General features: G+C 47.5%; 1 non-coding gene across 1 annotated transcript; it reads left to right on the top strand.

Annotated features, from left to right (window-relative positions):
• The first annotated feature begins 3247 nt into the window (after positions 1–3247).
• On the top strand, positions 3248–3354 carry LOC116526755. Its single transcript, XR_004258258.1, has one exon. It is a non-coding gene; the product is annotated as a U6 spliceosomal RNA (small nuclear RNA).
• The last annotated feature ends 7309 nt before the right edge of the window (positions 3355–10663 follow it).

Raw genomic sequence — 10663 nt, 5'->3', positions numbered from 1 at the left:
AACCAAAAAAAAAAAAATATTTGTGCATGTTTGTAAATGTCTAAGCTATCTCCCCAGAGGGTGCAATAAACTGACTACCTGTGGTAACCCTGGGTGGGGAACTAGGGGGCCAAGTGAAGGGAAACTGTAACTACACGCAGCGTTTGTCTTTTACGTTTTGCACTGTATCCTCTTTTCATCTTTACCTCTGTTCGTGTGCAGCTTAAAAACATAAAATTGCCGGAAGCTGGACGCAGTAGCTCACACCTGTAATCCCAGCACTTTAGGAGGCTGAGGTGGGAGGATGGCTTGAGCCCAGGAGTTGGAAACCAGCCTGGGCAACATAGCGAGACCCCATCTCTACAAAAAATTTTAAAATTACCTGAATGTGGTGGTGCACGCCAGTAGTTTGAGCCACTCAGATCCCGGTGTGCAAGTTAAAACACATTAAAAATATGGAAATCTGAATAAAGTAGGGACTTTAGTTAATAGTCATGCATGAATCTTGGTTCCTTAATTGTGAGAAATGTACCATATTGATAAAGTATGCTAATAGTAGGGGAAACTGGGTATGGGCCACGTGAAAACTATCTTATCTACAAAGTTTTTCTGTAGATCTAAAACTATTCTAAAACAGAAAATTATGTGTGTGGGTAAGTCATTTCCTGGTTCAAAATAAAAGCTTTTATTTATTTGTTTATTTTGAGACAGAGTCTCGCTCTGTCACCCAGGCTGGAGTGCAGTAGCACAATCTCAGCTCACTACAACCTTCGCCTCCCAGGTTCAAGCAATTCTCCTGTCTCAGCCTCCCCAGTAGCTGGGATTACAGGCACCCGCCACCACGCTGGCTAATTTTTGTATTTTTAGTAGAGATGGGTTTTGCCATATTGGCCAGTCTGGTCTCAAACACCTGACCTCAAGTGATCCATCTATCCCGGCCTCCCAAAGTGCTAGGAGTACTGGCATGAGCCACCTCGCCCGGCTGATAAAAGCTATTTTTATTGTGGTTAAGGGTAAGGTCACTGGATGGGAACCTGGCTTCTGATTATTTCCTGTGAGCTGGTCCATCTGCTACAAACTTTTCTGAGCCTGTTTTCTTATCTGTAAAATGTGTATATAAGACTAGAGCTTAGGTCCCAGGGCCGTGGCAAGTAAAATTGCCTAGAGGCAGCCTAAATTTCCATTGATGGAAGACGGGTTAAATAAATTTTGACATATCCATCCAGCAATTGCATAGCTCTATATGGAGATATATAGAAAATTATATTTATAGAATGTATATTATTAAGTGAAAAAGCAAGGTGGAGGCTGGGTGTGGTGGTTCATGCCTATAACCCCAACATTTTGGGAGGCTGAGGCAGGACTCACTTGAGTCCAGGAGTTTAAGACCAGCCTGGGCAACATAGCAAGATCCCCATCTCTACAAAAATAAAAATTATCCAGGTGTGGTAACACACATCTGTAGTCCTGGCTACTAAGGAGGCTAAGGCAAGAGGATTGCTTGAGCCCAGAAGTTCAAGGTTATAGTAAGTCATGCTCATGACACTGCCCTCCAGCACAGGTGACAGAGTGAGACACCATCTCAAAGAACAAAGCAACAAAAATAGGATGAAGATGTACATCAGAAAAAGCCACCATTTGGGTTTAAAAAAAAAAAAAAAAAGAGCCAGGCACGGTGGCTCACGCCTGTAATCCCAGCACTTTGGGAGGCCAAGGCGGGAGGATCACGAGGTCAAGAGATCAAGACCATCCTGGCCAACATGGTGAAACCCTGTCTCTACTAAAAATAAAAATAAATTAGTCAGGTGTGGTAGTACGAGCCTGTAGTCCCAGCCATTAGGGAGGCTGAGGCAGGAGAATTGCTTAAACCCAGGAAGCAGAGGTTACAATGAGCTGGGATCGTGCCACTGCACTCCAGCCTGACAACAGAGCAAGGCTCCATGCTGGTCAGGTGCAGTGGCTCACGCCTGTAATCCAAGCACTTTGGGAGGCTGAGGCAGGTGGATCACCTGAGGTCAAGAGTTCGAGACCAGCCTGGCCAACATGGTGAAACCCTATCTATACCTTAAAAATACAAAAGTTAGCCAGGCATGGTGGTGGGCACCTGTAATCCACTTGAACCCAGGAGGTGGAGGTTGCAGTGAGCTGAAATTGCGCCATTGCACTCCAACCTGAGTGACAAGAGCAAGACTCCATCTAAAAACAAACAGACAAAAAACATAAGAATATATATGTATTGGCTGGGCATGGTGGCTCATGCCTGTAATCAAGCACTTTGGAGGCCAAGGTGGGCGGATCACCTGAGGCCTGGAGTTCAAGACCAGCCTGACCAACATGGTGAAAAAAAAAAAAAAGAATATATATGTATGTGTGTTTCTAAATGCACCATACATCTCAGGAAAAGGTCAGGGGAATTTTTACTAATTACCCCTTTTTTCACTCCATCGACATATTACTAATACATACTAAATGTTAAAAATGATCTTCAGGCCGGGTGCGGTGGCTCAAGCCTGTAATCCCAGCACTTTGGGAGGCCGAGGCGGGTGGATCACGAGGTCAAGAGATCGAGACCATCCTGGTCAACATGGTGAAACCCCGTCTCTACTAAAACTACAGAAAATTAGCTGGGCAAGGTGGCACGTGCCTGTAATCCCAGCTACTCAGGAGGCTGAGGCAGGAGAATTGCCTGAACCCAGGAGGCGGAGGTTGCGGTGAGCCGAGATCGCGCCACTGCACTCCAGCCTGGGTAACAAGAGTGAAACTCCGTCTCAGAAAAAAACAAAAAACATGACCACAATGATCTTCAAGTCTGTGGCACAGAGGAAGTGTCAGGAAATGATGGCTATTTCTACTGAGAGACAAATCCTTCTTCTTCCCTTCCCTACTGGAGGCCACCTCCCAGCCCGCACTCCCAGCCTGCCAATCTGGGCACGGATGAATGGAACCAAGTTGTTGCACATATGGAAGATGGAATGGGATGGAAGCGAGTGGTGACTGTGCAGTGACCCTAGAGAGAAGACCCAGCACTTCCTGCTGGCCTCACCTGGCACCTGACCTTGGCCCTGGTTTGGATCTGCATCCTGAGCCAGGAAGGCCTCAGTTATTTTTCCAGGAGCAGAAGAATGAGCCAGTCTCCTGCAGGAGAGACAGTCAGGAGTCAGAGCAAACCTCTCAGAAAAGGAGATCTAGGCACATGTTCTCAAGACCTCCTGAGGGCTTTGTCACGGGCCATGGTCACTCATATATTTTTAGGAAATTATATTAATGAGTGCTCATTTTGGCCGCACATATGCTAAAATTGGAACAATTCAGAGAAGATTAGCATGGCCCCTGCACAAGGATGACATGCAAATTCATAAAGCGTTCCATATTTTTTTAATTATATTAATGGGCCGGGCGCAGTGGCTCCCACCTGTAATTCCAGCACTTTGGGAGGCCAAGGCGGATGGATCACTTCAGGTCAGGAGTTCGAGACTAACCTGGCCAACTTGGCGAAACCCTGTCTCTACTACAAATATAAAAATTAGATGGGTGTGGTGGCGGGCACCTGTAATCCCAGCTACTTGGGAGGGTGAGGCAGGAGAATCACTTGAACCCATGAGGTGGAGGTTGCAGTGAGCCTATATCATGTCTCTGTACTCCAGCCTGGGTGACAGAGCAAGACTCCGTCTCAAAACAAACAAACAAAAAAACTCCTGGCCCCATCTTTAGCTTTAATGCAGGCTGTCCTGATACAAACAGGGACCCTGGGCACCCTGAATCTTTTTCCCTTCCTCCCACACCCACCTACTGTCATTCCACACATTGTCTACAATAGAAATGCTTTGCAAACAGTAGACTTCTAAATAAATGTTAATGCCGTTGCTGTGGCTATTTAAGACATAATTGTGGGATTGTTGCCAGGTGCAGTGGCTCACACCTGTAATCACAGCACTTTGGGAGGCCGAGGTGGGCAGATCATGAGGTCAGGAAATCAAGACCAGCCTGGCTAACTCAGTGAAACCCTATCTTTACTAAAAATACAAATAATTAGCCTAGTGCGGTGGCACATGCCTGTGGTCTAAGCTACTCGGGAGGCTGAGGCAGGAGAATCACTTGAACCCGGGAGGCAGAGGTTGCAGTGAGCCGAGATTGCACCACTGCACTCCAGCCTGAGCAACAGAGTAAGACTCCGTCTCAAAAAAAAAAAAAAAAATTGTGGGTTGCAAAATGTACCAAAGGAGAGGGCACTGCACACACCAAAGGAAACAATCAGTTCCTCTCACACTTCTGACGCCAAATACATGTGTGGGTTTTTTCCTCACATCAACTGTATTAGTCTATTCTCACCTTGCTATAAAGAAATACCTGGGTAATTTACAAAGAAAAAAGGTTTCATTGTCTCAGGATGCTGCAAGTTCTACAAGAACCATGGCTGGGGAAGCCTCAGGAAACTTACAGTCATGGTAGAAGGCAAGTGGGGAATGAGATGTCTCACATGGCCAGAGTAGGAGGAGGAGGCAGAGAATGGGGAGCTGCCACACACTGGCTCACACCTGTAATCCCAGCACTTTGGGAGGCTGAGGTGGGAGGATTGCCTGAAGGCAGGAGTTCAAGACTAGCCTGGCCAACATGGTGAAACCCTATCTCTACTAAAAATACAAAAATTAGTATGCCTGTCATCCCAGCTACTCAGGAGGCTGAGGCATAAGACTTGCTTGAACCTGGGAGGCCGGGGTTGCAGTGAGCCTAGATTGCACCACTGCCCTGCAGCCTGGGCAACAGAGAGAGACTCCAACTAAAGAAAAAAAGAAAAAAATCTCCTGAGAATTCTATCATGAGAATAGCACCAAAGGGGGAAATCTGCCTCCACCTCCACCTCGGCCTCCATGGTCCATTCACCTCCCACCAAGCCCCACCCCCAACACTGGGAATTGCAATTTGATGTGAGATTTGGGTGGGGACATAGCTCCAAACCATATCACCAACCGGTCTTTCAATTCTCCTGACACCAGCCGGGTGTCCTAGGATTCAATTCAATTCCAACACTACCTACCTGGAGTAGAGTCAAACTTCACAGATAAAAGACTCTGTCCCACAAGACTGCCCCTCCCTTTGGATGCCTAGGCCTCCAGTGCTTCTGACTGATGCGGCTACAGATTGGGGGTTCCCATGACCCTCTCTTCAGGTCTGATACTTTGCTTTAAAATCTCACAGAACTCAGGGAAACACTTGAATTACAATTACTGGTTTGTTAAGAAGGGTACAAATGAACAGCGGGAGGAAGAGAGGCATAGGCCAAGGTATGGGGAAGGCGCGTGGACCTTTCATGGCCTCTCCAGGCGCCCCCCTCCACGTGTTCACTAATCCAGGAGCTCTTCAAACTGTTTAGAGATTTTATGGAGGTTCCGTTATATAGGCACAATTGGCTAAATTCACTGGCCATTGGTGATTAAACTCATCTTCCAGCCTGTCTCCCCTCTCCAGGGATCAGGGGTGGGGCTAAAAATTCCAACCCTCAGCTGGGCATGGCTCATGCCTGTAATGTCAGCACTTTGGGGTGGATCACGAGGTCAGGTGTTCAAGATCAGCCTGGCCAACGTGGTGAAATCCTGCCCCTACTAATAATACCCAAATTAGGTGGGCGTGGTGGTGGGCGCCTGTGATCCCAGCTACTCAGGAAGCTAAGGCAGGAGAATCGCTTGAACCCAGGAGGCAAAGGTGGCCGTAAGCCACTGCACTCCAGCCTGGGTGACAGAGTGAGACTCTGTCTCTCACACACACACACACACACACACACACACACACACACACACACAAGAAAAACACTGAAAAAAGACTAAACATAACAAAAGATGCTCTTATCACTCCATCACTTGGGAAATTACAAGGGTTTTAGGAGCTGTGTGCCAGGAACCAAGGACAGAGACCAAATATATATTTTTTAAATTATGTCACATGTACCAACAGATGTATACACATCATTTTAGTTCATTTATAGTAAAAAGAATTAGGCCAGGTGCAGTGGCTCATGCCTGTAATCCCAGCACTTTGGGAGGCTGAGGTGGCGGATCACCTGAGGTCAGGAGTTCGAGACCAGCCTGACCAATATGGTGAAACCCCATCTTTAAAAAAAAAAAAAAGAATTAGGAGCCAGGTGTGGTGGCTCACGCCCGTAATCCCAGCACTTTGGGAGGCCGAGGTGGGCAGATCACGAGGTCAAGAGATCGAGACCATCTTGGCCAGCATGGTGAAACCCCCATCTCTACTAAAAAATACAAAAATTAGCTGGGCGTGGTTGACGTGTGCCTGTAGTCCCAGCTACTCGGGAGGCTGAGGCAGGTGAATTGCTTGAACCCGGGAGGCGGAGGTTGCAGTGAGCGAGATTGTACCACTGCACTCCAGCCTGGTGACAGAAAGAATTAGCTGATGTTTTTACTTCTCTGAATCTTCAGGGATAACTGAAGTTTGCTACTAATTTGTTGGCTTTTTTTTTTTTGAGACAGAGTCTTGCTCTGTTGCCCGGGCTGGAGCGCCATGACACAACCTGGGCTCACTGCAACCTCGGCCTCCTGGGTTCAAGCAATTCACCTGCCTCAGCCTCCCGAGTAGCTGGGACTACAGGTGCACGCCACCACACCTGGCTAATTTTTTTTGTAATTTTAGTAGAGACAGTGTTTCACCATATTGGTCAGGCTGGTCTCCAACTAGTGACCTCAGGTGATCCACCCGCCCTGGCCTCCCAAAGTGCTGGGATTACAGGCGTGAGCCATTGCACCTGGCTGCTTTTTTTTTTTTACTTTCTTTCTTTTGGCTGATTTACCTAAACAAAGCCTTTGGCAAAATGTTTTCTTCCTCTTCCAACACATTCCCTTACTTACCTTTAAGTCCTGGTACCTGCTGATTGATAAGATGTTGCTGTAAAGACCACAGCTCTTGTATCTGCCAGCAATGATAAGCCAGTCTGATTTACCTAAGAGATCATGGGAATTTGCTGGAAAGACACTGGGTGAGATGCAGGTGAGTTCAGAAGGAGATGGGAGCTGAGGACTAGAGGGAACCCAGCATGGTGGCTGACCACCTGTAAGGCCGGTTGCCTCGCCAGGAGGCCGGACACACCCACCTCTGCACTCGGCACCTGGCTCTGCGCTCGGCACCTGACTCTGCGCTCGGCACCTGGCTCTGCGCTCGGCACCTGGCTCTGCGCTCGGCACCTAGCTCTGCCACATGGCTCCCTCGGAAGTCTCCGGCTAATGCCACCCTGGCGGATCTCACACCGAAAAACCCGCCCAACAACCCGCCAACCAATAGCGGCCCGCCCCATCCCAATCCCGCTCCCCTGGACCCAATCAGAGCACCCAGCTGTTGCTCGTTCCTCCCAGCCGTACCCCCCCACCCAGGAAGTCAGCACGGCTTCTCTGGCCCCCTTTCCCCGGACCAGAGAACCTCGCCCAGGAGCTGAATAAATTGGCATTTAATTTTCTTATACCAGCCTCAGTTTCCTCATTTTAAACTCGGCAATGACCCTTACACCAACTTTCCCTCTTTCAGCCTCTCTCTGAGGCTTCCTGTTCCTTCTCTGGGTCCTGGCTTTCTGCTTTCCAGTACAGGCAGCAGAAAATGGCAGGCAACAGCAGTAGGCGACGAAACTAACAGATGTCATTGTTGTTCAGTCTCTCTCTCTCTCTCCTGTGTGTTTAGAACCATCCACATTTTTACAAATTTTTTTTTTAGACAAGGTTTCACTCTGGGGCCAGGCACAGTGGCTCATGCCTGTAATCTCAGCATTTTGGGGGGCTGAGGCGAGAGGATCACCTGAGGTCAGGAGTTCGAAACCAACTTGACCAACATGGTGAAACCCAGTCTCTACTAAAAATACAAAAATAAGCCAGGCGTGGTGATTCCCAGCTACTCAGGAAGCTGAGGAAGGAGAATCGCTTGAAGCCAGGAGGTGGAAGCTACAGTGAGCCAAAATCTTGCCACTGCACTCCAGCCTGGGCTACCGAGCAAGACTCTGTCTTGGAAAATAAAAAAAAGATGCAATGGCTCATGCCTGTAATCCCAGCACTTTAGGAGACCAAGGCCGAGGCAGGTGGATCACCTGAGGTCAGGAGTTCAAGACCAGCCTGTCCAACATAGTGAAACGCAGTCTCTACTAAAATTACAAAGTTATCCAGGCATGGTGGCATATGCCTGTAATCCCAGACACTTGGGAGGCTGAGGCAGGAGAATCACTTGAACCTGGAAGACAGAGATTGCAGTGAGCCAAGATCATGTCATTGCACTCCAGTCTGGGCAACAAAAGCAAAACTCTATCTCAAAAAAAAAAAAAGGAAAAAAAAAAAAAAAGAATAAAGCTTTCAGAACGGGGTGGGGGTGGCTCACACCTGTAATCCCAGCACTTTGGGAGGCTGAGGCAGGCAGATCACTTGAGATCAACAGTTCCAGACCAGCCTGGCTGACATGGTGAAACTCTGTCTCTACTAAAAATACAAAAATTATCTGGGCATGGTAGTGTGTGCCTGTAGTTCACCTCAGCTACTCGGGAGGCTGAGGCAGGAGAATCGTTTGCACCCAGGAGGTGGAAGCTACAGTGAGCCAAGATCATGTCACTGCACTTTAGTCTGGGCAAAAGAGCGTGACCCTGTCTCAAAAAAAATTTTAAAAAGATAAATAAAGCATAAAACATTTGCTGTAGATTGCTAAGCCTTGGTCCCACTGGGATATCTTCTCCCAAAAGAATCCCTAACAAAGTACTAAGTTCTGTGGCATAGATTCTGAGTAAGAAGTTTGTTTCTTCTTCCCTGTTAAGAAAAAGTGTCCAGTGATTGCAAAAAAAAAAAAAAATTAATTGATTAAAATAATGTGTATAAATTCTTCTAAGAGGGCTGGGTGCAGTGGCTCATGCCAATAATCCCAGCACTTTGGGGGACCGAGTCGGGGGGATCATGAGGTCTGGAGTTCGAGACCAGCCTGGCCAATATGGTGAAACCCCCTCTCTACTAAAAATACAAAAAATAGCCGGGTGTGGTGGCAGCTGCCCGTAGTCCCAGCTACTCCTGAGGCTGAGGCAGAAGAATCACTTGAACCTGGGGGGTGGATGTTGCAGTGAGCAAGATAGTGTCACTGTGCTACAGCCTGGGCAACAAGAGCAAGACTCCGTCCCAAAATTAAATAAATAACTATTTAAAAAATAAATCTAAGAAGCTCGTATTAGGAATTTTTTCATTTGCAATTAAGAGAATACTCAGCTTAAACCATAGAGTATTTTTTTTTTCAGATGGTGTCTCGCTCTGTCACTCAAGCTGGAGTGCAGCGGCATGATCTCAGCTCACCGCAGCCTCCACTTCCCAGGTTCAAGCAATTCCCCTGCCTCAGCCTCTGGAGTAGCTGGGACTACAAATGCACACCACTACACCCGGCTGATTTTTGTATATTTAGTAGAGACGGGGTTTCACTATGTTGGCCAGGATGATCTTGAACTCCTGATCTTGTGATCCACCCACCTTGGCCTCCCAAAGTGCTAGGATGACAGGTGTGAGCCACCACGCCGGCACCATCGGGCATTTTTATTAGTAAGACGTCTCACGGCGGGCTTGGCAGCTCATCAATGCCATCAAGGGCTCAAGTTCTTTCTCTTTCTGCTCTGCTATTATAAGGACCAAAAGAAAGCCTTTCCTCCACCCTCTAACGGTTCCCTAAAAATGAACTTGTACTCATGGGATTAACCCAAACTGCACCTACTCTGTTGATAATAAAATGTCCAGTTAAGGGCCGGGCGCGGTGGCTCACGCCTGTAATCCCAGCACTTTGGGAGGCTGAGGCGGGTGGATCACGAAGTAAACAGATCGAGACCCTCCTGGTCAACATGGTGAAACCCCGTCTCTACTAAAAATACAAAACATTAGCTGGGCATGGTGGCACGTGCCTGTAATCCCAGCTACTCAGGAGGCTGAGGCAGGAGAATTGCCTGAACCCGGGAGGCGGAGGTTGCGGTGAGCCGAGATCGCGCCATTGCACTCCAGCCTGGGTAACAAGAGAGAAACTCCGTCCCCCCCCAAAAAAAAGGAAATTTTGACCCCTGGTTTTTTAGTCTTTCAGCAGGGGCTTCAGATACTATGGAGCAGAATGGGACAGAAATGAGCTGTCCTCAGAAAACCCTGCCCAAATGGTAGATTTGTGAAGAGAATAAAATTGGTTGTTTTTACCACTAAATTTTGGAGTAATATCTTGTTTGGCATTAGTTACTGGAAAAGACAAGTTAACTGTGTGTAATAATGATCTACTGCTGTGTAACAAATTATTTGAAAATTTAGTGACTTAAAAGTGGAAACATTTATTACCTCACAGTTTCTGAGAATCAGAAATTCAGGAATTGCTTCGCTTGGTAGCTCTGGCTCAGGATTTCCCATGAGGTGGTAGATGAGATGTTGGTTAGAGCTATAGTCATTTGAAGGCTTTACTGGGCAGGAGGATCACCTTCCAAGATATCTCCCTCACATGGTTATTAGGAAAAAGCCTTAGTTTCTTGCTGGATGTTGGCAATAGGCCTCAGTCTGTTACCACATGGGCTCCTCACAGGGCTGTCTTAATGTCTTCATGGTGTGACATTTGGCTTCCCCTGGAGCAGATGAGAGGGAAAGAGAGAGAACAAGAAGGCAATCTTGCATGTTCTTCACATGTACCCCAAAACCTAAAATGCAAT

Source organism: Sapajus apella, unplaced genomic scaffold (assembly GCF_009761245.1).
Source record: "Sapajus apella isolate SASKATOON/1434 unplaced genomic scaffold, GSC_monkey_1.0 scaffold51, whole genome shotgun sequence".
NCBI classification, from domain to species: domain Eukaryota; kingdom Metazoa; phylum Chordata; class Mammalia; order Primates; family Cebidae; genus Sapajus; species Sapajus apella.
Note: the sequence above shows the minus strand (reverse complement) of the source record. Positions and strands in the feature narration are given on the sequence as shown.